Source organism: Perissodus microlepis, chromosome 6 (assembly GCF_051167445.1).
Source record: "Perissodus microlepis isolate ML-2025 ecotype Zambia chromosome 6, ASM5116744v1, whole genome shotgun sequence".
Lineage (NCBI taxonomy): Eukaryota > Metazoa > Chordata > Actinopteri > Cichliformes > Cichlidae > Perissodus > Perissodus microlepis.
The window spans coordinates 32,051,690-32,078,606 of NC_140466.1; the positions used below are offsets into that span (position 1 = coordinate 32,051,690).

The 26,917-nt window shown below is 43.1% G+C and overlaps 1 protein-coding gene across 5 annotated transcripts in view; it reads right to left on the reverse strand.

The window, feature by feature from the left end:
• mgat3b (beta-1,4-mannosyl-glycoprotein 4-beta-N-acetylglucosaminyltransferase b) overlaps positions 1-16,340 on the reverse strand; it is a 49,668-nt gene extending 33,328 nt beyond the window's left edge. For 2 of the 5 annotated variants that reach the window (XM_084932027.1, XM_084932026.1), the window contains exon 1: positions 15,549-16,340. The gene's annotated coding sequence lies outside the window, so the exon portion shown is untranslated. Of the gene's footprint in view, positions 1-11,966; positions 15,444-15,548 lie in introns of those variants that run through there. The other 3 variants (XM_084932028.1, XM_084932029.1, XM_084932024.1) reach the window with 2 other exon arrangements.
• Between the last annotated feature and the right edge of the window lie 10,577 nt (positions 16,341-26,917).

The following is a 26,917-nucleotide window of genomic DNA, read 5'->3' on the forward strand; positions in this document are numbered from 1 at the left end:
CGGGTTGGCTTGAACCAGGCGACCACAGAGCAAGATCCTTCATAGCAGAGTCTCAGTGGAATAAACAGCTCAGTAAGCATCTGCTAATGACTGCGGTAATCTTGAAACTAAGAATCAATGCTTTGCATGTTAGCAAAAGCCTCTGCAAGAAGTTCAGTGAGCTTCGTTGAGATGTTATGGTTGATGTCAGAGATGTGAACGGCTGCTGTTATTCCTGCTTTTTGTGTTTCAGGTATTCCGTACTGGGAAGCCTCTTTTTAGATATTCAGATAAAGAGCAAAGTCATCATGAAAGTGAGTGTTACTGGGAAACAGGTAGTGGGTCCTTTGTTGAAGAGGAAGCTTCCACCCGTTTCACCCCGGCTCAGATCCATCTCGTGCAGGTTGCATGTGTACAACACCAGAAAAAGCAGATATTTTCTTAAGCGAACTGTGCACAGCATGATTGCATACATGCAGTTATTTACGACCACTTCTACCACCTGTGTGCAGCTTTACGTTTTGCAAGCTAATTTATATTGTTGTTTCCGTGTGGGTCACAAACCCACAGATTGTGCTTCGCAGTATCAGAAAAGAACGACAGCAAAAAGAGGTCACATTTCTGCATGACACGAATATAGACGTGTCAGAGCATATGTGAGTGTGAACAACGACACATCTAAAAGCATGTGTGTGTGTGCTGGTGCCCCCAACCTCAGTGTACTTTTTCCATCACACCTCTATTAACTCTTTTTGCCATCAGCGTAGATCCATAATATCTCCATGTCTCCTGCTCACAGCCATCAGCAGTTCAATAACACATTCAAAATTAAGGTTGTTTAAAAAAAAAAAAAAAAAAAAAAAAGATTCTCAGATACTAATAAATATCAATTTTACCATCAGATTAGACACTTATTTGGAACAGCCAATATTAAATCGGACGATTCTTTTCAGAAAGGATGGACGTTTATATTACCAGCTACACGTGAAGCCAATCAGTCGTTTTTATTACTGATATAATCTTTATTCACGTACTTTTCTAAAGGAGAATGCTCAAACAGCGCTACAAAGACATAGACATGCAGTGGATTAATTAGTTTCATTTAAAGTACGTCACATCTACGTCAAGTACAGCATATCTATAGCGATCAGAGGTCATGCGGTTTTCCTTTGTGCCATCTAAGTAAGCAGTGAGGCGCTGCATTAGTTTGACTACATTTGTTTGACAAATCATATGTAAAGGAGATTGTGACAAATGAGTTGATATGCATGATTTTATTTTACTAGTTTGAAATGAAAACAAAAACTAGGAAGGAATCAGTTCCCTGGAACACATTTATACTATTTTTAACCTTAAAAACTTCCAGATGCTCAACTTCCTCATCAGAATTCGTCACTTCCAAATGAGACGAGTGCTGACTTCTTGCTTTCATTTATGATAAGCAAACTTTGTCGGTTGAACATTATCATGTGTGTAGAACATTGACTGTACTTCAAACAAGATTCAGGCTTTTTATACCTGCAATAAAACAAGTGTCCTTTGTCAAATATTGCAACTGCTATTAGTTACGCCTCTGTTTAACAAGGTAGGAGGTCAACAAGCTGAGAGATCATTAGTAGGTAATACAATCATTATTGGGTAATACAATCAGCCCTTTAGCTTCAAGTTAAATTCTAATATCAGCACTGATAAGCCTGGGACACTTTACTATCAGGTTAGCCACTTATGTGGAGCTGCCAGCATAGAATTGTACATGTTATAACAGACAGTCTTAATTTATTGGGATAAAACTATTTTTTTGTAACTAAAAAGTGTTACAGTTCTCTTAAAGTTAGAAGCTCAGGTCTCATCTGGACAGAAACAGTGGCAGTTTACATTACCAGCTACACCTGAAGCCAATCAGTCGCTGGTAAAATCTTTATCTTAGTTATATTTTTTTAACGTTTTTCCAAATAGACATACATGCTAACAAGCCTGAGACAAACTGAAAGGCAATACAGGTAACGTAACTGTGACCCTGTCATATAGATGTTACCATGAAAGCTTCATGCAAAGCTTCATGCAGATTGGTCCAATAATCTAGGAGGAGATAAGGACCATAGATACACGAGGTGCTATAAAGACCCTCCAATACTGGAGAGAAACCCCGACAATCAGATGATTCTCTATGATTGAACACCTGGGTAAAGCAAGAAGGAAGAATTCCCTTTAACCAGGAAGACGCCTCCAGCAGAACGAGGCTCAGGGAAGGTTAGATGTCTACCGTGTATGTGAGGTGACGAAGAAAGGAAGAAAATAAAAGGAGAGCATTGAGAAGGAGGTGAAATCTCGGTCAGATTTCCTCAGTAGACTCACAGATAGATCAAGTTTAGCTAAATGGCTCTAAGAAACCAAAGCACATTTTTCCTGTGCATGATTTATTTTTCCTCCAGAAATAGCAACACAAGTAAAAACGAGTCCTTGTCTCCAACTCTAAACGAGCTCTTGATGCTAAACTACTGTCAAAACAACAGACTTCCACCAGGACACCAAGAAAACTGACTGCATTCCACGTTGTGCTTATGTGTCAAATGTCATATGAAGAATCTTAGACATAGGCAGACGCTTTGTGTGTGTGTGTGTGTGTGTGTGTGTGTGTGTGTGTGTGTGTGTGTGTGTGTGTGTGTCTTGACTCCAAGACAATAAAGCCCATTCAACTCTGGAACCACCTCCTGTCTCTGAAATAGTGCTGTGTCACAGCTGCTGGTGGGGAGGGACTGTGTGTGTCCGAACAGCCACAAACACATACACAGAATACTTAAAAAGCCATCTTTGAATTTAAATTACATCAATGTAACCAGCTCCAATAAAAAAAGTAATGTGACTGCATCAGTACATGTAAGATTTTTGTAACATAATCTCTGTGCAGCTTAACGATCCTAAAATAACTGAAAAATATAAAAGTGAATATCCACTGACGACATGCAGCATGCAACATGGTATATGAATATATGTTCCACAACAAAACTATTGCACATACAATCACGTAACAATAGGTTGACGTGCATTCAGGCATGTCACACAGAGGCTGAAACTTAGTTTGACTGATAGAAATCAGAACAAGCATTTGCTTAAAAATTTGCCTAACATAAAAATAGATATTTTATCATAAGGCATGGTGTGCGACCTGGACACGCAAACCCCCGAACACACTGGGTCTCTTGCACAACCTTTCTGCACAATCTGTCCTCCCTTAGCTGCTGATAGATAATAGTTGTGGTCCTGTGACACCCAGTTCAGCTTTGTAGGTATGTGAAACGCAGTGCAAATGGGAGTGGTGTCAGTTTACGCAACCTTTACTGCACTTTGTGTGGTAAGCATTAAGAAACATTATAAAAAAATAATAACTTAAAAAAGGAAACAGGAAGCGCAGGATTGTTGCGCGGGGGTTGCTGTTTTGCTGGAAATGTGCATCGCACTGTATAAAATCCAAGGGGACAAAAAAAGTTTCAAGTTTAATCAGTACACTTTTTAGCATAACTGTAAGACTGATGCTGTACATGTCACTTAATCTGACTTTGCTGCATTTCCTCTTTTTGCATTTCTTAGGAAATTAAGTTAAGAATGTCACAATCGCAGGACAAAGCTCTTCTGCAAAGGTCATAGCTGACATAAGCCAAAAAATAAGGTCATAAAACAATGTATTTAAGCTCTATTTATGCACCATAATAAGGTTTTCTCTCGTATCCTCTGTGTTGGGATTCCCAGAAGATTATGTCACACTGAGATTGTCTGCGCTGTCAAATTTCCCAATTTTGAACATATGGACGCCAGATCAGTTTTATATCAAAGTGTTTTAATTTTGGTCCAAAATACAAAAAACAGTCCTGGTCAAGACCAAAGCTTAGTTTAAAAAAATATTACATTTCAAATTAAATGTATGAATATAAACATCTGGAGCAGCCTTTATAGTGCAGCTCAAATATTGGCTGATAATTTACCGAAGTGACTGTTTCAGAAGGGCAGGAGTCAACTGTGAATACTTAGTTTCCAGTTTTTAGCTTTACTTTTCTTTAGGGAGGAAGCAAACTGCTGGCTAAATGGGAAGCAAACAGCAGAGTTTATGGTTTTATAAATTACTCCAAAATTAAATGCAATTTGGGGATCTGCTAAGAAGAACAGTTTCTTAATACACCTTTTTGAATTCATTTAAGTGTCTCGCTAGAACATGGTCTAAAAGGGTAATGCAATATCTTAAGGCAAATTTTGTCAAATTACTTTTTAATTTTAGTTAACCAACCTCAGTCTCCGTAACGTGTGTGCATTTGAATACAAGGCTTTTCATTTCTACGTAATGCTACTTTTAAAAATAGTGTCAAGAAAACTCTCAGCAGGTGTAGAGCAGCAACAATATTTATAAGAAAAACCCAAAAAGTGAAATACACAAACCAAGAGCAGCTTGAGAGGCTGCCTGGGTGTACAGGGGGGAGAAAATACATTTCCTAGAAGTGGATTAAAAATATTAACAGAAAAGATTGTTCCCAGTAAAACCACAGAAACCTTTAGCTAACAGTAGTGAAACTCATACCGACTACTATACAGCCAACTACCTTCAGAAAAATAAATAAAAGAAGAAAAAAAAAATCGCTACACAAGGTTATAATAAAACTTTCAGAGTATGTTTATGCTGAAATTAATGATAAATGAATAAAAAAAATGAAGCTAGAGTTTATGGTGAACTGCTAATGTCAGTGAAGTTCAGACTGCATAGCTAGCTAACATTAGCTAGCTAGCTCAGCGGCTAAATTACATCAACTGTGAGCAACACAGGGAAATTTAACAGTAAAGGGTGAAATGGGCTTTCAATTCTGAATGTTAAGATCTTTACAGGGTGGAAAGTATTGATAAAACAAAAAGAAACTCAGTGATAAGGAGTTTTGTTTAAGTTTATCAAAAAACAAAACAAGCACGTTTCAGTTGTACGACTTCATCAACGCTACCAAAGTAGACTCACCAGTGAGTTCCAATATTTTGTTAGTAGCAGTAACATAAATGACCAGAGTTACAACAAAAATGACCACACGTATAAGCCACATTCAACTGGGTGGTACCACTAAATGCTGTAAACCCTTGTGTACCCCTGCTGCTATCACTACCAGTGGTCAGCGGTGAATACTATGGTTAAAGCCACAGATGAAACTTTATTAAAACATAGACCGCTTCTCTTTTTCAGGTAATTAATTAGGTGACTGGATAAGTTGTTGTCTCAAAGATTGTCAGACACTGATCTATGTGCTATGATGTGGAAAATGTTATAAATACATAAATTCGTGTTTTAATTGAGAATTATTTACTTTGTAAGACAAATTTTTGAATGTAGTCATTAAAAACGTTTAGAGTACCAAAAAAGAAAAGGTACCGCTGGGTATCGATACCAAATTCCAGGTAACGGCATCAGTTCAATTGTGAACAGTACCAAACCCTAGTATTGTCACTACCACTTACATCAGCAATAATGACTGTGCTGCTAAATGGTACAAGATACATTTGGCCATTAGGTCTATACATCACATCACAGAATCATGATTCTTCAGACATGCATGAGAGGGTTTTTTTTATGCTCAGTACTGGATGTAAGAATACTGCCAGGATTTAACCAAAGACTAAGTTTAAGTACAGGATCTAAGAACTTTTTTAATGAGGCCCCTGGCCTCGAGCTTCCACGTGTAGCTACAGAATACAAAGCAGCAAGCTGCTATCAAGGCTTTCCTCCTGGCTGCAGTGCACCGAGGGTGGGCAGGAGTTTGGAGATACACAATGAATAAACAGTAAAATCAGGTAGGAGGAAATCCACTGAGATTCAGTGAGGATAACAAACAAATGACCTGTGCACACACACAGACACACACAGTCACAACAACCAGCAACATTTCTTGAGGGGCGTGTAGCAAGCAGCTTTAAAGAGGGGCTTTCCTGGGCAAACTGAGGTGAAGTACAGCTTTTCCAGTTTTTGCAGCCTCCTGCGGCATTGTGTCTGTGTGTGTCTGTGTGTGTCTGTGCGTTTGTGTGATTGGTAAGCACTGGGCCACTTTCCCAGATGAGATTCTGGGCTGGAGGATAATCCTAATGAAAATGTCTTTGCTTGTCCTCTCCCTCTCATTCTCTCCATCCATTCAGCCGGCCGTCCATCCGCAGACAAAGAGTTGGCCTTCATCTTCCTCTCCCACCCTCGTGTTCACGTCTCACCTCCCTCACATTACCGGTGACAGCCTCCTCATTGACGTACGCATCTCTCAACAGTCAAAATGATGTGATGTGATAGCCATGCGTCACCGCCATCCTTACAAATCTCATTGAATCACCAGACTGCTTTATTTGTTGGTGAATATGAATCATAATCCCCTCCTCCATCTCATATCTGTGGCTCTAATAGCCTTTTTTCTTGTTTGTTTCCAGTCCAGCTAGGGCTGTGCGATATGACCAAAATCTCATATCCCGATATAAGACGTTCCGACAACGATATAAGTCACAAAAATGTAACATTTTCTGTAAATTCTGTAAATTCTGTAAATTCTGGCAGCTCGACTTGCGTGAAGTGTTTCCAGCTGTGTGTCATGTACCTGGAGTCGAGTGTTTTAACCGATGCATGAAATTATACATTTTTAGACATAAGTTGTAACGGCCGCCGTTTTCTTTGTGAGTATTTATTACACGGCGTGCTGCGGGGAAAAGCCTGTTCTAACGTTTGAGTCTAAGGTTTATTTTTTAGCACCTGGCGGGTCCTTTTTACTTCTCATCCGTAAACACTCTGCATCCTCTTTCATGTGATTCAGTTTATTTTAATAAACAAGCTGATAACGCAGTGGTTTTACCTTCGTTGTTGCTAACAACAACGCATAAAAACAGGCGCTTGTCCGTCTGTAGTGTGGTTATTTTAAATATAAGAGAAAGAGAGAACTTTAAGAAATTAATATAGCCACTACAGTGACCATCAAAACGATGAAAAAATATTGCCGTAAACAGCTTATTTTGCGGACTAGTAGGAATGCATACACTGCAGCGCAACAACACACGTAAAGATTGGAAACCCACTCGAAGAATTTTGACACATAATTATTATGTGTGGTTTTCTCTGTAATGCAAATGTGCACATATGCATATTTGACCTGCATGACATTAGGGAACAAAAGTGACCCCAAGGGTCAAAATAAAGTCACTGAAATGATGAAACAGTGTTTGCACACAAAGTGAGTTTTTCACCTAAATACACGGATGTCGTTTAATCTGCAAAACCACCAAAACTGTGCTTACCCAGCAGAGAACTCGATACTTCATTATCTCAACTTCCTCTTTTTTGTTCTGCATAGCCAAATGCAAACCATCTGGGTCCACAGCACAGGCAAAACACACAGAGACATATCTGCATATTCATTTCTGACCCAGGCATGAACTGTGCGTCATTTCCAGCTGGCATACAACTGACACCCATCCCCATAAAACCAGTGGCAGTGGTACATTCCGGCACTGCAGCCTTAATAAACACACATGCCAGGCTGAGGGCAGGTCAGGACCATTTCCTCACCTAGGTGGGTCTCCTGTCTCCACAGCGTAGACGTGGCTGTAAGGTGACACTAAGGTGACCGAGCATGGAAGAGGGTAGGGGGGAAAAAACAAAAAAAACAAAAACAAGAAAAACTGAGAGAGCGAGAAGTAGGTGAGAGAGAAAATGGGGCGATGAAAGAAAAAGGAAGCGATACATGCTCAGGGACAGACAACTTCTATTTTGGCCTGCCGTGTGTGTCTGTGTGCAAGAGGAGGGGTGAGGACATGAGGGGAGAAAGTGCCTTTTTTTAGAACGGGGGAGTACCAACCAAACAGTGTGAGGGAAGGAACAGCACAGGGGAGAGAGGGAGAGCAAGCAAGAGAAGGGAAATGTTGCTCCTTTGATGGTCAGTACCATCCGTGACAAGGAGCAGCGGTACGAGGAGTGCTCTTCATACACCCACACATACAGCCCAGCCGCACTCAAGTTTGACCTGCCAGAGCAGAAATCCCTATTTAATCATCACAACAAGCACCCTAAAGACCCTGCCTAGGACACAGAGTGTGTGTGTGTGTGTGTGCGCGCGCGTGTTTAAAGGAGGATTTATTAACTAGAACCAGCACTGTATTATAAGTCTGAGCTTTAAAATACAGCATGAATAATATCTCAGACTCTGTGAGAGATGCCCGTTGGTACAATATTGATTAACACACTTGAGAAGAACAAGTTTTTTTTAATTAATCCGAAGATTTGTTCAGGACGAAAGCACCTTCAGCTTCTCGTAAAACTATTTGCATCGGAAATGAGTCCGACAGCAATCTTTATAGGCTAGCAGATGTCACAAGACAAAGACTGCTGAACGCTGCTGTAAGCCAAAGCAAACAAAGGCAGAGTAAGCGCACATACGACAGCGAGCAATAGTCGGGTCTCGGTAAACACAAAGCTCAGAAGGCTGATAAGTCAAGCCTTCAAATTTTCATAACCGGTGAGCAAGAATCATATGCTAGAGAGACCTTTGTACATACATACAACATATTATTATGATATTTTGTGTGGTAACATTGTATCGATACAGGGACACCAAATATCACTATTAATGATAACAAGAGGGCTCGTTTTACCTGCTAGGAAGCAACCTGTCTGCAAACAGTTGCATTCTTATTTGGACTGATTGCAATCACTCTCAGAGAGATGGTCCAGTGTTTGCCAACATGTTGCCATCAGTGTGAATGAGTCTGTCAATGAGCACAACTTGGACTCTACTTAACTGTCTGCATGCTGGTTGTATTCTGGTTATATTTCTATTAGTGCTGTCAGCGTTAATCTCGTTAAAGTCACGTTAACACCATAACCGCATTAACGCGGCAAATCTCAGTTAGCGAGTTAGCGCGGATTGCCCCGTGCGTGGGGCTGCATGGCGCCAACGAGCTACCCATGCTAACGCGTTGACAAAGTTAAGTTTAACTTTGTGGACAATCTGTAGTTGGAAAAAAAGCTGATGAATTGTAATATATGTTTTGCACTACACAGCATAATCACAGATTATTAAAAACTGCAATAATATCGTGAAGTACGTAACAATTGTGGGGTGTCTAATCTAATGAACTGGAAAAGAAAGACTTGCAGAGCCTGCAAAGCATTTGATGAACTCTAAATAAACCAAGTGATCAAAAATCATCTGACAATACATTAAAAAAAACTTTTCGCAAAATGACAACTAAAGCGATCAGAGGTGTGTGAACGTCCCCATCCTGCACTCGTTTTCATGAACCTATCGGCATCAGGAAACCCTGCCTTCTCTGTACGAGGTGTGAAAGTTACCACATTAACACTTGCTCGTCACTTTCAGCACAGCAAATTTACTGCACGTGTAAATTAACAGTGGCACGCAAAACAACCACCACGTGTCTTTCGTGGCGAGTGAGCTCTTTTTCTAGTTTGCAATGAGATTAAAACAGACACACTGGGGGGGATCCAGAGAACCGAACATTCATGATCCGTCATTAGATACTGACAATACTTGTTGCCATGAGCGCAAATATGGTGTGCAAACACACAAAAAAACAAAGAGAGAAGAACAAATCGCCTCTTGTATTATGACCGTCTCTGTCACTGTGGAGAGTTTCTGTGAATGAACCTGTAAGAATTACTAATATAAAAGTGACCACTGAAAGAAGGCCGCGTGACAGGCCTACATCAGGGACGGCAAACTCATTTGACATCGTGGGCCACACACAGCCCACTTTGATCTTAAGTGGGTCAGATGATTGAAAACGCTTCCTTCTGTTATTGTAAAGATGTTTAGCTACTCAATGAGTCCCTAAGATAACATTAAAGAAGAAAAAAAGGAGGCGCGATTTCAGCAGCGCATCTCACTTTTTCTACATGACAAATGCAGAAAATTACAGCAGTAGTTCTGGCAGCTCAGCGCCCAGATTGTCCTGCATTTATGAAACAAAGTTTTTAGTGATTCATCAACAGACGGTGAAAAAACAGGATCCTCTGCGTCATTTAAATGTCACGTTGCTGCTTATTGCCCATTATTTATTTCCTGTCAGTGTGCATTAACGGCCACGGTGCAGCTCTTTATCAACAGGAAACGCTGTAAAACGTATTCAAATGCAGCAAAAACTCCACAAATTTAAAACTGCCTGTGTTTTTATTTGATAGACCTGGCCTAGATCACACACACACACACACACACACACACACACACACACACACACACACACACACACACACACACTGTATATGCAAAACTACAACAATAAACTGCAGCTTATAAATAACAAAGCATCGCCTGATGCGAACGCAGCTGCAGAGGCCGACTGTGTCGCCACACATCAGGATCTCTTTCATCAGCTCAGCCTGCTGTCACTCAAAAGTAAAACTGAAAATTTGCTTCATGCAATTACAAGTTCTTCCTACAAGTTACACTTGTTAAAAGCTTGCTCGAGGGCACACCTCCCAAAGAAAAAACACACACACACGCTGGTGCAGCTGACATGATAGCTTCTCAGCTCTCAGCATAGAACACCAGGGCGCCACCTTTCACCTGCTGAGCTGCGAGATGTTATTTTTATCAGCGCAGCTCGTCGCGTGACAGCGGGTAAGTGGCGGGAAAACTCTGTAGCTGTTCGTTCATCCAGGCATCAAACACTCCCCGACCGTCTAATGAGGACTGGGAACACTCAAGCCTAAGGCGAGGTGGGGGGGGGTGCACCTTCCCACTTCCCCCGACTACCCCTTCCCGAGTGCTGTCTTTAAACACTTGATCCTGCAGCACATGTGGGCAGAAGGGGCTGATCATGATGCAGGTATGTGCAGGAGATCTGGATTAGATTACACTGGATAAACACATGAGAGGGATTCCAAATCAGCGCTCTCCTTTTTTATCCACGTTTCACGCAACGCTCAGTCTTTTCTAGGGCAGGGTCTGTATGCACACAGCTTGAAATAAGATGTCAAACAAGGAAAGAGATGTATGTGTTTGTCAGACCGACTCTCTCCAGGAATAGTGGGAGCACAGCCAGCAGGCCCAGCCCAGTGAGCGACTGTGTGCGTTTGTCTACAGATGCCAGATCAGAGGTGGAACACAGCTCAATTTCCCCAGCAGCAGCAGAGGCAAGCTGTGCACGTAACCTGCTAGTGGGGTGAGCTCAGTACGATCTTCACATCCTGGAAGCTGGGACGACCCCAGCTTGTGCACAGCACAGATTACAGCCATGGCAGTAATGATGCAACATAGATATTGTATGATCCAGGTACATTTACACTGATTATTTTGAAGCTTTTCCTGCCATGTTGCTGAGTCGTTTACCCCCCGGCTGGAGGAGACAATGGCTTCTAACTGCTTTAGTGCTCGCCCTGTGCCTCAGCACTGAAAACTACGCACTCACAACAAACGGAATAAAGATCATGTTAGCAGTAACTGCTGGGACCAACGTGGCCTCCAGCATAATTCGGCTTCCCTCAGCTCCAGTTTCATCAGCAGCACTCCTCAGTGTGGAGGTGAGCTAGAGTTACTCTAAGCAGGAGCCAGTCATCCTTTACATTCCCTTCAACATCGTTCTCCATTTTAAACCCGCTCAGGAAACTTGCTTCCCCCAAACGAGTGATGGCGACCGGGATCCATTTACATTCATCCAGCAGCTGCTGAATCGGGCTACAACTGTTCCACTTCAGGAGCGTGCAGAAAATGTGGCACGGGCTAAAACTGCATGCTCCAGAAGCAGAACTAGTTTCAGTTGCAACACTTTTTGGTTACCACTTTTGACACTTCTCACTTCATCCCTCGCTGCACATGCACGCGTTTCTCAAAGATCCCTTCAAGACCCGTTTCAGATCACTTTGAAAACAGCTCTGCTTAAACGGCGCAACATTCTGGACCCCGGTCCACCTTGCAGGCCACTTTAAAAAGGGGCCCTGAGGAGGGATTCACACAAACATTTTTCAGGCTTCTTACCTCAACCCGCTCTGTGCCCTCACACACAGTCACGCTGAACTGTGAATTTGTCACTTTTTGCTTTCACTTCTTAGGCTGAAACCCAAGAAAAGCGGAACTTTTCAAGCAATCTGTGAAAAAAAACAAAACAAGAGGTCGAAGCAGCTGCATGTGCAGCCAGCTGTTGGGCATCAGGAAGTGATGATGGTGGCGGCGAGTTAACGCATGAACAGAGCTGGCAGCAGGCAGCTGGCCTGGTTCATGCTGAGTGCTAATCAAAGCTCTGTTAGCTTGGCTTGGTGAGCGACTGATTGCCACTAACATGATCACACCTGTTGGGCACACCCACTGGCAGGAGCTAAAGCAACACATGCAGGTGGCTCCACCCTAATTCTGAAAATAGTATTTCTTTGTGTGTGTTTTGTGGGTTGTTGCACTACCCGTGTTTACATCCACTCTACTGCAATACTAGAAAGCCAATCCTAGTGAACAAAAGTCAGCCAGCTCTTGCTTTGTTTGGGATTTTCCTTCGTTCATGCAAATCTGTCTTCGCTGCCCTTTTGCTGTCCTTCAGTGGCGTTCGCACACTGCAGGATATCAGATGTCCGCCTCCATCTGCTTATAACAACAAGACTGTTTTGTGGCCGTTTCCTGCACACATTCTCGCTTTTTAAAAAAAATTCTTATTACAAATTTCAGCGCATTCGACTCAAGAAGCAACGGAGAGGCTGCTGTTTCCTTCTGAGATTCAAGAGCGTCAAAATCCTTCTCGAACTTGATCTGCAGTCAATGCAATATTATCATTACAAGACATTTGACTCTTGGGCGAGTTGGCACTAACAGCCGATTTCCTAACAAAAAAAGGAAGAACAAAGAAGAAAAGAAAACAGGATGTAGTGCAACAGGAAAAAGGCTGCTGATCTGGGCGCGTAAACCCAGATCACCCCTGGCAATTTTAACTGACAGCCTCTCTGTGTGCCAGCAAAGCCATTTGTTTCGGCCTTGCAACCTGAGTCGCAGGCTGTGGGGGGGTGGTGGGGGAAAATAGAGGGCACGCATTAATGAAAAAACTGTATGAGAGGAGAAAAGGATGAAAGGATGCATGCTGATTGAACTACAGAGAAGAGGTTTTGTGTGTACTGTAACCTAAAATTTGATCACGTTTTGAAAAAGCTTCAGCATTCCGGGCGGATGATGGGACCAGCAGCGAAGTTTGTTTTCTGCTGCCGCTGGGAAAAACAGACAGAGGACAAATCATCTGTCGGTCTGCGTTTCGCGGCCTTAAACGACAGGTTCAACGCTTATTCGCCTCTTTGTCAGGAGTTAGACAGAAGTCAGGGGTTCCTGCATTTGCAGGGTAAAAAAAACAAAACGTGAGATTTGGCAGATTAGGATTTTCCCGTAACGGTCGCGGCACGCTTCACGTTTTCGACTCCCTTATCCGAGGTTTTCTCTCTCTTATACGTGCCAGTAAAGCAGACCTGAAGAGAAACTGATAGAGTATGAGCGACAGCAGGAGAAATCTCTTGAGTGTGCTCTTAATCAAATCTGGCAAATGATGCGAGCTTCAGCTGTGGGGCTCAGGTGGATCTGCCGAGTCCAGGCAGTTTTTAAGGGCCCCCCTCTCTCCACCCAGGCCTACCGAGTACTATTCTCTCATCCTCACTAGTCATCCAGTGCATCCGTTCACTCCCTGTCTTGCTCGCTGCACGTCTTCATTCTGACTGCAGTGTGTTTCAAACCCTTTCAGTTTCTGCTCCTCCTCCTGCAAACACTGCCACCGTTACCACACACACACACCTCACAGACTCTTGCACGAGGCCCTGTCTCTCAGCATAAGCATCAACTGTGAAGTTAAAAGGCCAGCACTCCAGACGGTCTTTGTTGATGCTGCTGTTTGAAACGTGGGGCTGGGGGATGTTTGTTAGGACATCGGTGGACCATTTGAACGCACGTCGTGATAACTGCAGACAACCGCAGCAGCAGAAATCCTTCTGTAAGCTGTAAGCATGGTGAGAAACTTCCTGCTGCCCTCTAGCTCAAATTCATTTCCTGCCTGCTCTCTTTACACCCTGCCAGGTACTGATCTGGTACCAAACAGCCACCAGGAAAAGTCGAAGTGTTAGCCCACTATCTCACTGTGGATTCAACTTAGACCTGCTTAGACCAACTTAGAACTTCTCAAATTTGTGTCGTTACTAAACAGACATCGTAAAAAAAAAAAAAAAGCCCAAAAGAAGCATCTTTATCCTCGGGGAACAGACTGAGCGTGCTCATCACTGACGCACCGCTTCGTGTAGTCACACCTGGGATCTGCCAGGTAGTGCAGTCTGCTATTGTTGCACCACAGAGCCTCTCTAACGGAGCTACAGCCGATTAATTGTTATGCTCCAGAGTAACGGGTGACGTATTGAAACAGGAAGAGGTTTACTGTTTTCTTTCCACAGAACTCTAATAGTCAAAACCTTCGATCAAGCTCACGCAAAGCCTGCTCAATGGTGGATCGGCTTATTCAACCCCGTAGTACTCGCACCCCCACCGCAGCAGGGTTGGATATCCCAAAGCACCAGTCAGGGAGCAGCAGACTCACTCCTGTGGGAAATTAGAAAAGAATTCAGCTAGCAGAGGTTGTGTTCTGGTTTTGGTTTCACTTTGACAAGACATGGAAAGTAGAGTTATTCAGTGAAGGCCTCAGCTGTCGCAAACAGAAGTGTAGCTGCTTGGAAAAGGATGATTCAGACCTCTAAGGTCATGTGCTGGGAGAACTTTACGCTGAGCTGTGAGCAGCAGTGACAAGACTCACGGCTTCCATCGTTTCAGGTGTTTGAAACACAGGCGCGTCTACCCACTTAGCATGCATTTATGTCCTACCACTGCATGCTGTGAACTAGACTATTCCTTCCTGTAGTTTGCAGCCTACCTCTGCTCTCATTCTTCCTGTTAAGAGGAGTTCTTCCTCCCAGCTGTTGCCAGCTGATTGCCAATTGGTTCCTTCCGTAATGCTGCCCGATCTTTACCTCACAATTTAGACAGCCTGAAGAAGAGTACTGTTGGGAACCTAATGGAGGTGTCTCAATGAGAATAAAATGCCAAAACCTTAAAGTTCCAGTGCACCGTCAACCCACTGAACCCCTTAGAACCACGAGTGACGTGAAACATGAGCACGATTAGCCTCAGCTTTAGTCTTTAACATCTTGTATCGCTCCTTCTTTGAAGCTGATACATCTCTGCACATATTTCGCATCTCCTTCCAGTGCCCAGAATGGCCAACAGACTAGCCTGTCATGGTGCTTGAACATCAAGTCTAACATACACAGGGCAAAAACATTTCCAATGAACCCAGTAAGGAACAATCATGTCTACACATCTGCTCCTGTCTTCTTCTGTTTTCAGCAACTTCCACAACCTCACTTGGGCACACACACACCTTCTTACATTGCAGTCTTATACCCTGGGCTCAGTGCAATGGCAGGGGTCTTCTACACGTCACAAACCGCCCCTGCCCACCCCACCCCTGCACACTCCCCGCCCAACCTCCACATCCCGGAATCAACATAAAGGGAAAAGACAACAGGAAAAAAAAAAGAGTGGAGCATCTCTTACCCATCTGTGCCTGTGCCGGATGTCTTTCAGAGGGTCATGGTGGATGAGAGCCCTGCTGATCGGAGTCGAGCCTGTCGGTTGCACTGCAGAAGCCACTATGCCATCGCATCGGTGATGCTGGAGACTGGCTGATAACCGGGGCCGGGGTCTCTCACTCTGCTGAAGGCGGGTTACTGTGCGGTCATCTCGCCTTCGCTGTTTTTGTTTTTTTCCTTTATCCGCCGGATCGGATGTGCAGATAATCGTCCCAAGCTGGACCCGACTGGGGGTGGGCGGGGGGATCTATGGGTGATGGCTCACAGCCTCCTCTCCTAGCTCAGCCCCTGATGCTGCTCCTCCGACAGACACGAGCAGCGGTTCGCCCCACAGATACTCACAGCAGAGGCACGGAAAGCAAAAGCCAAACAGCAATAACGTACAAAAATAGGATGGAGACGGAATGATGCGAAGGGACTCGGGGGTGTCACCAGTGTCGATGGTGCTGGTGGTGCCAGGCGGGAGATAGAGGGGGTGATAGCTGCTTTCTGCCGCGCTGATCGCCGTTTTCCGTCGTGTTTACGAGCCGCTGTCGCCTCCTCCCTCCGTCTCCTCGGTCTCTGTCCACGATGCGTCCCTCTCTCTCCCGTCCTCCGCGCCCGCCGTGACGCCTTTTCCGCTCACAGGAGGAGAAGAACCCCCGCTACTCCTCGGCGTTCACGTATATTCTCATAATCTGCCCTCTATTCCTCTCGATCGGAGCTGCGAAGAGCAGGAGGAGGTGCAGATGAGTGCGTGCGTGCGTGTGTGTGTGTGTGTGTGTAGGGGGGGGGGGGGGGGGGGGGGTGGCGTTGGGGGGAGCAAGTGGAAGAAAACTAAGGGAGCGGAAGGAGGAGCCCCGTGAGGAGAGAGCTCCTCCCCCCGTTATGCTGCTTATCAGCGGGACGGAGGGGGCGCCCATCATGAGATATGAAAAATGAGATATGACCGTGCAGCGGCTGGAACATATAAGACTGTTATTGCTGTGACCTCACCTGTGATCCACGCAGAGCTCGCCTGTAAACGCTGCCTGTATTTAAGACCCCCCCCCCCCCTTTTTTTTTCTGCAGAACTGCAAGAAAACTGTATGTCCATATAGCAGGGACCCCGTGAGGCACACCAGACCCTGTTGCACGGATACAGTGTGAGGAGACACACACACCGACTGCTGCTCAGGCAATGTGATGTATGGCCTGAAGGGGGCGCCAGAGAAACAGCAGGTTGTAACTCGGAGCTCACCTCGGGCAATGCTGCCCTTCAGTTAAACGCAAACGGTGCAGCTCTTATATTCGTTCAGTGTTATTGAACTAGGAGCTGGTTATGTATAAATAGTGGAAAAAGTGGAAAACAGGGAATTTTTCTCTCAGTTTCAGTATTTTTTTAAAGTAATAACATGTGATTTTCAGTCATGAGCGGGTTAAAATGCTGGCCCAGTTCAGTATAATACTATCCATTACACATGTGTTTAGATAGCTGAAAGGCCGCTTTGCTGCTATGACAAATCCATATTTGGCTCTTTAGGCACCATTAAGTGCAGAGCTGGATGTAAACCTGCACCTTTCCCAAACAAATCCAACACATATACACTACACTGCCCAGTGTCACCTGCCTTCACACATATCCTATTTTTAATCCGTAGAGGCTATTTTCACCCGTAACTATTTCTACTCTGTTTTTTGAATTCCTGCCTTCGCCCCGGCTTGTTTTCTTTTAATTTCTATTTCTACTGCCTTTTATTATTGTAATGTTTACTATTAGTAGTAGTAGAAGGAGTAGCAGCAATCTCCCCATTGCTTCCAATTGTCCCTCTTTGTCTCCAAAGTTATTCTATCAGTCTCTTTTGTTGGCTTCCTGTTTTATTTTGGAGGTTACTGTTACTGGTACTTTCTGTCTGGCCCCTGATTCCCTGATTGCTTCCACCCGTTGCTCATTGCATGCACCTGTGTTTCGTGTGTTTAGCACGTGTGCGCATCCTGAATTCCCTTCCCCATGTGTTTGTCGTGCTCTTCCTTTGTGTGCTGGCTGATCGTCGCCTCTGCTCATTCTGCCTGTTTAGATTGCACATTTCTGTTGGTCTTCTTGTTTTTTTTCTTTGTTTTGGCGATGTTTAGATATTATGTAGACTTTGTGTATTTTTTTGGGTATATCTATCAGCTACAACAAAGGCTCACTTCTGATTTAGTGTTCTGCGTCCTGTATCTGGGTCCTCTATATGCCACAGCTTGCACATATGCAGACTTCAAATTTGATGTATGTTAAATATGTTTCCACCATTTTAACTGTAGTAAACGAGGAAGAGCTGAAGGCGTGGGACGATGTATTTCTTTTTCTGAAAATCCCTTTAATAATGCTTCAGGTCAGATTTAATGTAAGTGTGCTGATTATGTTTCTTTATCCCTTTATGGCAAATGAATTACACTCAGGATATGAGCGTAGGTAGGAGGAGAGAGTGTCTGCTACCATGACTATCAGCAGACGAACAAATGCAATGTCTAGCATCTGCAGAGAGCTGGAGTGTGCAAACACAGGTGTGTATCATTAAGAGTTAATCTAGCAAAAATGAATGGTTATCTGTAATAAGCTGGTTATTGTTCTAACATGTCTACCAACTTGTGTCCTCCTAGTGCCTGTGGCAAAGGGTGGAGGACTATTCATGCTATTTGTGGCTATGCATGCTTGAATAAATTGGAACAATAAACTGCACCGACCCTTAAAAGGAAACCTCCTCCGAGGGGTGAATGTTCCTCTTTGTCACATTGCTTAACTTAACTCAGGGTTTCACTGAAGTCATGCAATGAGACCAGGCCCGAAAGCCTCTTGCTTAAAGAAGAAAGAACATCTCTGGTTGTTCTTTTCAAGACTGACAGAAACGGGGAAAGTGATTCCTAATGTGCACATTACAAGCTCACGTTGCACAAGTTTGCCGCCATCGCTTCAATGTAGATCTGTAGCCTAAAGACCTTTACACGCCGAGCGCGTTTAGAAAGAGACGTAAATCAGAATGTCAGTGAGGTAGTTTGAGCTGTTGTTATCAGCGTTAGCACCAGAGCAGGTAGAGAGCCGATTGACCAGAGAGCAGCGCCTGGCTGTGCGTCACAGGTAAAACAGTATTATTTGACGTCTATATAAGTAGCAGTGCGCACTTTGATCTACGAGTCCACTTGTTGCCAGTCACTGCCAGATTGCAGTGATTTGATTGGTCAGATCTGTTTATTTGCATGTGAAAAATTGGAAACGTTTACTCAGTGGGTGTAAACAGCTGCATTAACAACAGGTGAGTCAGAAAAATATTTTGAACCCATGAATTTTCTCATGAATCTGACACGTCCGGTGTGTAGATGCCTTAAAGCAATCGAAGCTGTGAGTTACAATAATATAAGAGGCTCAATGAGTTGATCACGCAAACGTTTTTATACAAACCGATGCTGTCAAGCATCAGAAGCTGCCCTCTGGTTTCTACTTCATGTGGATAAACAGAGCCCGCTGTCCTTCACAAATTTAGTCCAGGGGTTTTTGAAAGGAACACCTGAGAGATCTAAAGTCAGCTAGTATTTCATCCTTTGTACATCTGCCTGGAGCTAGCAGGTGTAACAAAGGATTTACATATCTCCCCAACTTTGTGTGACTTCACCCATTTCCATTTTAGTTTCAGGTTACACTTGAGTCCCTTTTTCTGAGACTCGGGTCTTGAGGGAGCTCAAGGAGTCTAGATGCTCATTATTTGGCAGCTGTGATATGGTTCAGATTTTAAATGGCCTGTGATCCATTGCTTTTTAACAAGTGTCTGCATCAGTAAGCCAGTGAAGTTGGCAACATCTCTGCTTATTAGTGATACAGTAAATACAGCTGGATGCTAAGCCCCCTAGAGCGCAACATCCCTCATAACAGCCTGAGATCTTCAACCTCAAAGCCTCACTTTGTTCACCCTCTGAGCAATCAGCAGCCACGGTGGGGTGGGGGGAGGGGGGTTAGAGACCTACACTGTGGCTGTATCCCAATTCAGGGTCTGCAGCCTTAAAGGCCGCATTTTAAGGCCGATTACGTCACAGCGACGCGACGAAGGCTGTCCCAATTCGAAGGCTGCTCGAAATGCGGCCCTCAAATGCGTCCGTCATTTCCCTGAATTTCAAGGACGTGGCGGTGTAGACTTCGTGGCCCAACATATCCCAGAATGCATAGCGCGGCGGTGGGTGTGGATAATTTTGCCGAAAAAATGATGAGGGGCGCCCGAAGAGTAAACTTTAAGTAAGTACTGAATATTATGTCACTTATTTATGTGCAAATGTTTAATAACGAAGAACATTAGAACATTACTGTTGGCCACATGTCGGCAAAGTTATGTGACATTAGTGACGTTTGTACTAACTTGGTTTTAAAGCCTTTACTTTAAAATATACGCCGTTCAATAGCTGAGCTTAATCTTACAGAGAATGATTAAAGCTCATGTAGAAACAAACAAACAAATGAACAAAAGATTTTCTCCTTCATTTCTGTCAAACAAAGCTGTATGAAACGTTTCCAGCTGTTAGTATCACGGTTGCTAGGCAACCTGGGCAGCGCAACGGAGGCTAGACCGTCCCATTTCACAAGCCTCGCACTTCCGGCCTTAGCGGTCTTTAAGTACGCGGCCCTTGAGGATCGTTGAGGCCGCGTACTTTAAGGCTGCAGACCCTGAATTGGGATACAGCCTGTGTCTGCACTTTAAATATTGATATCAGCCTGTCAGCAGTCTGAGTGCGACACGGTTTTTTTTTATTTTTTATTTTTTTTAATGGCTGACACCAGAAGTCTGTCCTGTCTCACGAAGCAGGATTATGAAGATGCTTTTAATGATAGCTAGAGCCAAATCAGACCTGACACATACTGTCACTCTGGTGTCGGGCTCATAGCTTCTGTTAAAGAACCCAAAGTTACACCCTCTGATTCATCTGGGTCAATCATGGGTACGTTGGCTGGTTTCAGCGATTATTTTATGCTCACTGCACTAAAACTGTCTCTGGAAAAACATATATATGTCTTGACCCTTGTGCCTTATCTTGTAACATCAGCAAAACTGTGTTAACCTGGTTACTTTCTGCAAGTCGCTGGAAAAGCTGGTATGGTTAGGGTTAGGTTCTGTTTTAAGCCATGAATGAAACAAGTGTTTTCAGGAACTATGAGATGTTATCTTTTGGCCTTATAGTTGTTAATAATTCCTTTCAGCTTTCCGAAAATAAGTGAGAAGTGTGAACCAAACCAGGTCACTGCTATCCTGGTCGATGTTAGGAAGTTCTGCATGTAGCGGAACGCGTTCAGGGCTCTAACATGAGCACAGAACAGGAGAAACACCAGCGTGCCTTTCCAGAGGAAAATCTACCGGGTGAACCAGATAGTCATTTAATCTCCATCTCACATCCAGAACACAATCACACCTTTATACCAGCAGATTTAAACGGTTCATGAAACTGGAACAAAACAGTCTCTGTAAATATAGAAAAGCCTCAGTTTAAAAGAAACGGGACAAACAAAGATCGAGTTCTCAACACGCATCTCATTTTCATAGAAGTTTCCTAGAATGTCTGCACCCAAGGCAACACACGCAGGATAAAATATTCAGCAAAAGAGTCTTCTCAGATGACACCTTTGTTCCAAGTTTTCCTTGGATACAATTTTAGGGCGACAGGAATCTGGATATGGAGACAGAGTGCGAGCACTGGACTTTCCAGACGGATATAGTGTGTAAACCAAATACTAGGGAAAGATCAATGCTTTATGAGACAGGAAGAGAAGCATTTAATTGCTTCTGTTTTTTTCATGGAGCCGGGGTGTGGTTAGGGTCCTGTAAAACCTGGAAGTCAGTCATCTGTAGGTGGATTTGTAATGTGTTCAATGTGTAGGAGATTACTGCTGACTGGGAAACGCTTCCTGCGCTTGCTTATCACTATTGCTCAGGGGTGTTTGATTACGAGGGAAACATTACGAGTGGGGAGACAAAAGGGCGTAAAGAGAAACTGAGGACTAATTTCTGCTCTTCCATACTTCCAGTGACTTTTTCCCCCTTTGTGTTCATCAGCACACTCTGCTTTGAACGAGCAGGTTTTGCTGTGTCATTTACTCTGAGAGACAAAAGTGTCAGACTTCATTACAGCACACAGGAAGCATTTCAAAACGTTTGACAGAATAAAAACCACAGGACTTTCTCACGCTATCAAAATAGTGGCAGACGTGCTGTCACGGCTGCATTTTTTTTACACACACGGGCTAACAGCTCTCCGCTTTTCCTCCACATAGGCATTTCAGTTTGCGGCGTTTTTAAATATTAAAGTGGTGCATGTTTACCTTTCCCAGTTTTCTCCTGCCTCTCGCAGCCACAGTCAGCGGTCCAGGATCAGGTAGACAGCGTCCTGTCTGTTGTGCTCTTTTTTTTTTTTTTTTTTTTTTTTCCAGGCAGGTAATGAGCTCTTCCATTAAAGGTGAGAAGTATCAGGTGAGCGTGGGCTGAACAAACACCGCATTCTGCAATCTCCTTGGTCACAAAGTACAGCAAATATTACACTCCAGTGGTTTTGCTTACGCCCTAAACACACCCACGTGGTGATGGTCTATCAAGTCACTGTTTAACACCATGCCTGAGAATGTTAACAAAACCTGAGGACACAGTATAATGAGCTGTGATGACAGTTACTGCTCTATTTTTTTTTTTTAAATGCTAAATTACAGAAAGAAGAAGGTTGAAAACATATTTGATCTACTGCACAATGGTTAATGGTTATCAACCGATTCACACTATAACCAGGGTTTGCCTCTTAACTTCATTTAATTTTATTTAATTTAATAACGGTACAGTACTCTGTTTTTGGTAACCTTGATGTAAATATGTAAAAATTGTGCATGTTTCTGTTCTGTGTCTTGTGTCCTGTTTGTTTGTATATGTGTCTTTCTTGCTGCTGTTACAACCAAATTTCCCCTTGTGGGACAATTAAAGGATTATTCTATTCTATTCTATTAATACTGGCTGTCAGAAGCTTCAGGTCACACTATGGATCCTGCTGAACGGAAATTGTGTATAAAGTTGAAGATACTCGACGATAGCTTTGTGAGATTTGGGGAAACTGGTTCCACATTGCCATCTGATGGACTTTTTGATAGGAACAGCAAAATTAAAGCCAGAGAAGCAGCAGCAGCATGTGAAGAAGCTTAAGTGAAGAGAAGAGAAATTTATGTTTCAAAGCAATTTTTTTTTAAATTCTACTAGAATTTTTTTGGAACATATTTCTTCTGCAAGTGAAGACACTGAATATCATCTGCAATACATAATATCATCAAAAGATTCACAGAATGTGGAGAAATCGCTGTGAAAGGGACAAATAGTGCCAAAATACGATCTCTGCCTGTGATCTTTGTAAAAACGGGCATTATTCTGTGACAAAGTTTGTGGTGCCACCCAGAAATGCAGGTTAAAGCTCTGTGATGCAAAGAAGAAGCCCTATGTTAATACGATCCAGTAACCCCGCTGTCTCCTCTGGGCCAAAGCTCATCTAAAATGGACTGAAGCAAAGGGGAAAACTCTAGTTAGATGAATAAATTGTGAAATTATTTCCTGGGAACATGGAAATTGGGCTTGTTATCCGAGGTCATTTCTGAAACGATTCCATCAGTTCTTCTAGAATTCACAGCTTGTATATCTGGAAAGGCACCATCATTGCTGAAAGGCATAAACAGGTTTTAGAGCAACATTTGCTCCCATCCAGATAATGTCTCTTACAGGGTAGGCCTTGTGAAGTCTTAAGCAAGACAATAACAAAACCACATGCTGCATCTCATATAAAAGCATGGCTTTGGAGTAGAAGAGTCCTGGGGTTAACTTTCAACAATTTGGCCCACCATCAAATGAAAAATTTGGCAAATTTGTTCTATTATAGTTGACAATTAATAAAACATGGGTGTATGAGACCCTGCTACTGTCACCCCAAGACTCACAGGTACAGCTGGGCTAAGACCTAGACATTAGAAACTCGATAACAAGGAGCTAACCTTGGGTCACTAAAGCAGACAAATATTGCTTATATATGCTGAGAAAAAAGTGGATGAATTATTTCAGAAAGGAACAGCTATCATCCTCCAAGGCCACACATGCCTACATCTGGCTCATCCTGCAACCGCATCAAACAACACAGTCGGTCATATTTTACACGACACAGTACGTTGCTTCTTCAGCAAAGCAGCGGCAGCAAAAGGGACACAGTATGCACTGTGATGTGGGTCTGACATTCAAAAAAAAATAAATAAATAAATAAAAATGGTTGATTGTATAGTAAAGTAGCAAAATGCCAATAACACTCATGGCATGAAATGAAGAATGAAGCTCGTCCAGAGTCCGAAAGTCCACACGAGGAATCTATTGAGACCCTGGCCACAAAGAAACTGAAATTTGTTTGGATTACATTCGCTGAGCTAATTGTGATTGAAGATGGAAGAAAAACAAGAGCCAAGAAGAGGAAAATTATTCAGAAAAAGCATGCAAGTTTTTTTTTCCACCAAAGATATCAGCATGCACTCCTCCGGCGAAGAAAATCAATAACTTTATTAGCATTAACAAATTAAAATGTGCAAGTACAGGGAGTGTAAGAATCATCTGGAAGACAAAGCCAGAGTTTTAAAGGTTGGCTGCAAAGTAATCAATGTACATAATCAATATATGTCTGCGGTTTGATTCATAATTTTAAGCTTGTTTTCTAATCTATAACGGCGTGTAAAAATCTGCGGACCAGAAGGTTGTGTTACAGGAATTTGACATTTGACCATTAGTCAGATATGAATTCATGAAGTGGGTCTTTGTTGTAACCTTATACATAAATTTAGAAAACCATTTTTTTCAGAGATATATGATAGGAAGAAGAAATGGCCACTTCATTAGGTGCACCTCACTAGTGCCTTCAGAACTGCCTCGGTTCTTGGAAACAGTCCTGGAAACATCTCTTAGAGACAGTTGCTGCAGATGTGAATCTCCTGTTCCATCCCATTGGTGCTCTGTTGTACTGGGATATGGTGATTGTCGAGGTCATTTGAGCACAGTGAACTCAGCGTCATGTTTAAGAAACCACTCAGAGATGATTTGAGCTTTGTGACAACGGTGTGTTATCCTGCTGAAAGCAGCCATCAGAACAGTGTCAGTAGCAACACTCAGATAGGCTGTGGTGTTCAAATGATGTAGCATTAAGAGGCCCATAGTGTACCACAAAAATGTCTCCCAGACCATTACAGCCTGAATTACTGATACAAAACAGGCTGGATTAAAGCCTTTATGTTATTTACACCTAATTCTGCTCCAGATATCTGAGTGTTGCAGCAGCTCAGGAGACTCATAAGACCAGACGACATTTTTCTGATCTGTTGTACAATTTTGGTGAGGCTGTGTGAATCGTAGCAACAGTTTTCTGCTGCTCTGCATGTATAAATGCACTGAGTTGATGCTATGTAATTGCCACCGGGTTGTGGTCTTCAGCTGTTGTAAAGAGTGGTCATTTGAGTTACTGTTCCTTCCTCTCTAGCTATTCTCCTCTGACCTCTGCCATCAACAAAACATTCTTACTAAGAGAAATGCCCCTTGCTGCATATTTCCAGAATTATTTACTATTCTCTGTAAACCCTAGATACAGCTGTGATTGGAAATCCCAGTTCCTGAAATACTCAGACCAGCTACTCTGGCACCAACAACCATGTCAGATGCAAAATCACTTTTTTTCTGATGCTTGGTCTGATCCAACATTGGCCAGTGAGTTTATATTTAACTACTCACTAGTCAAAGCCAAAACACTTTTCATACAATAGGTATGGCAGCTGTATAACTAGATTTAACATGGAAGAAAATAATATTTGTTAAAGAGTTCCTAAAGTCAGTCAGCACTTCATTAGCAAGGCGTGTACACCTGCTTAGTTTTGCACTGATATGGCCCCTCCAGTCAGGATTTCATTTAACGTTAGCGTCCGAATCACCTCTCTGACCAAGGACCCAAACCAGTCGTGGCACATGGCTGCCCCTCTCTGAGCCCTTGAGGCGACTGTTGATGTGATTTGGCTTTATACACATAAAACCGGACCCTCCTACAGGACTTTTGGGGCTTTGATCGATGTGAATGGAAAGCTGAGCAGATATTTGTTGACTGCTATGTGAGCAAAGCTTTCAAAGTGCATCCATAAGAACAAACAGAGGCTTCAAGCAGAGTGCAGTGAAGATCATTTAGAAGTCTCATTGCCAGCTTGAAGTTTTTACATTTCCATGAAAATGAGCTTTTAAACGAGCAATTAGCAACATTCCTGCGTTGGCTTTGATACCGAGCACTCTGCTGCGGTACAGTTTGAACTTGTGACTTGAGGGTTTAATGCGACACGATTCTTCTTCCATTTATTGCTTCTTCGTGTTCTAATCACTTCTCTGATTAAACCAATTAGAGCTTCATAACAGTGTGAAGTTAATTTAGGCAGAGATAACATCCTGACTTCCAAGAAGGGGGGCTGTGCAAAATAAGCTGCATGATGATAAATGTACTAACGTTTTTAATTCTATCAGACTCGCACAACGACACAACGTTAAGACATTTCAAGTCTCCTAGCTGGAGAATTTTCAGTTATTAGGTAAGACTCTCTGGGAAAGGGTTCACGGCCTCGGTACCCCAGAGTGCCGCGCAGTTACAGTTTGCATATTTGTACATCTGACACTGACAGAATATGTGAAAGAATGTGAAGCTTTTCTCAGCTTGAAGAGCCCCTCCCGCTCTCTGAAAGTAATTTTGTAAAACAGGAAATCAGAGGCACGCAGAGTTGCAGTCAGCCAAGTGTCTGCATATCCTGAAATACAAAGCAGATGGAGAAAAAAAAGATTTCCAACAGTGTTGGATTAAGATGAAGATTTTAATTTTAAACTTTCAGGTTTGCAAGCAACGTCTCATTGTTTAGTCTGACATCATGGCGACACGCAAAGAGCAATGGCTCAGTTTGACTTTTATGGATGGCTCCATTTACTCCACTAATCTCACTAAGCTCTTCTTCTAGATCCTCCCCAGCCTTACCTATCACACCGCTGCACATCAGTGTTTACTTCAATGCACTGGGAGCACAGTGTGCTGCTTCTACAGTCACTATGCCCACCATCTATCAATGTCCCACGAAGCTGCTGGAAAGTCAGGGATCTTCCTGTTCCAGTTCCTTGTCATGTTGATGGAGCGGCCCACACTTCGTATCCGAGACTCAAAACTGTAATTATAGTCCAGCTTACCTATTTCTCATACATAAAGCATGTCTTAAAATACATCACCACTAAATGTGCTCATGGCTGATGCTAAAGAGCTTTGGTAGTTAGCAACAGTTGTCAGTAA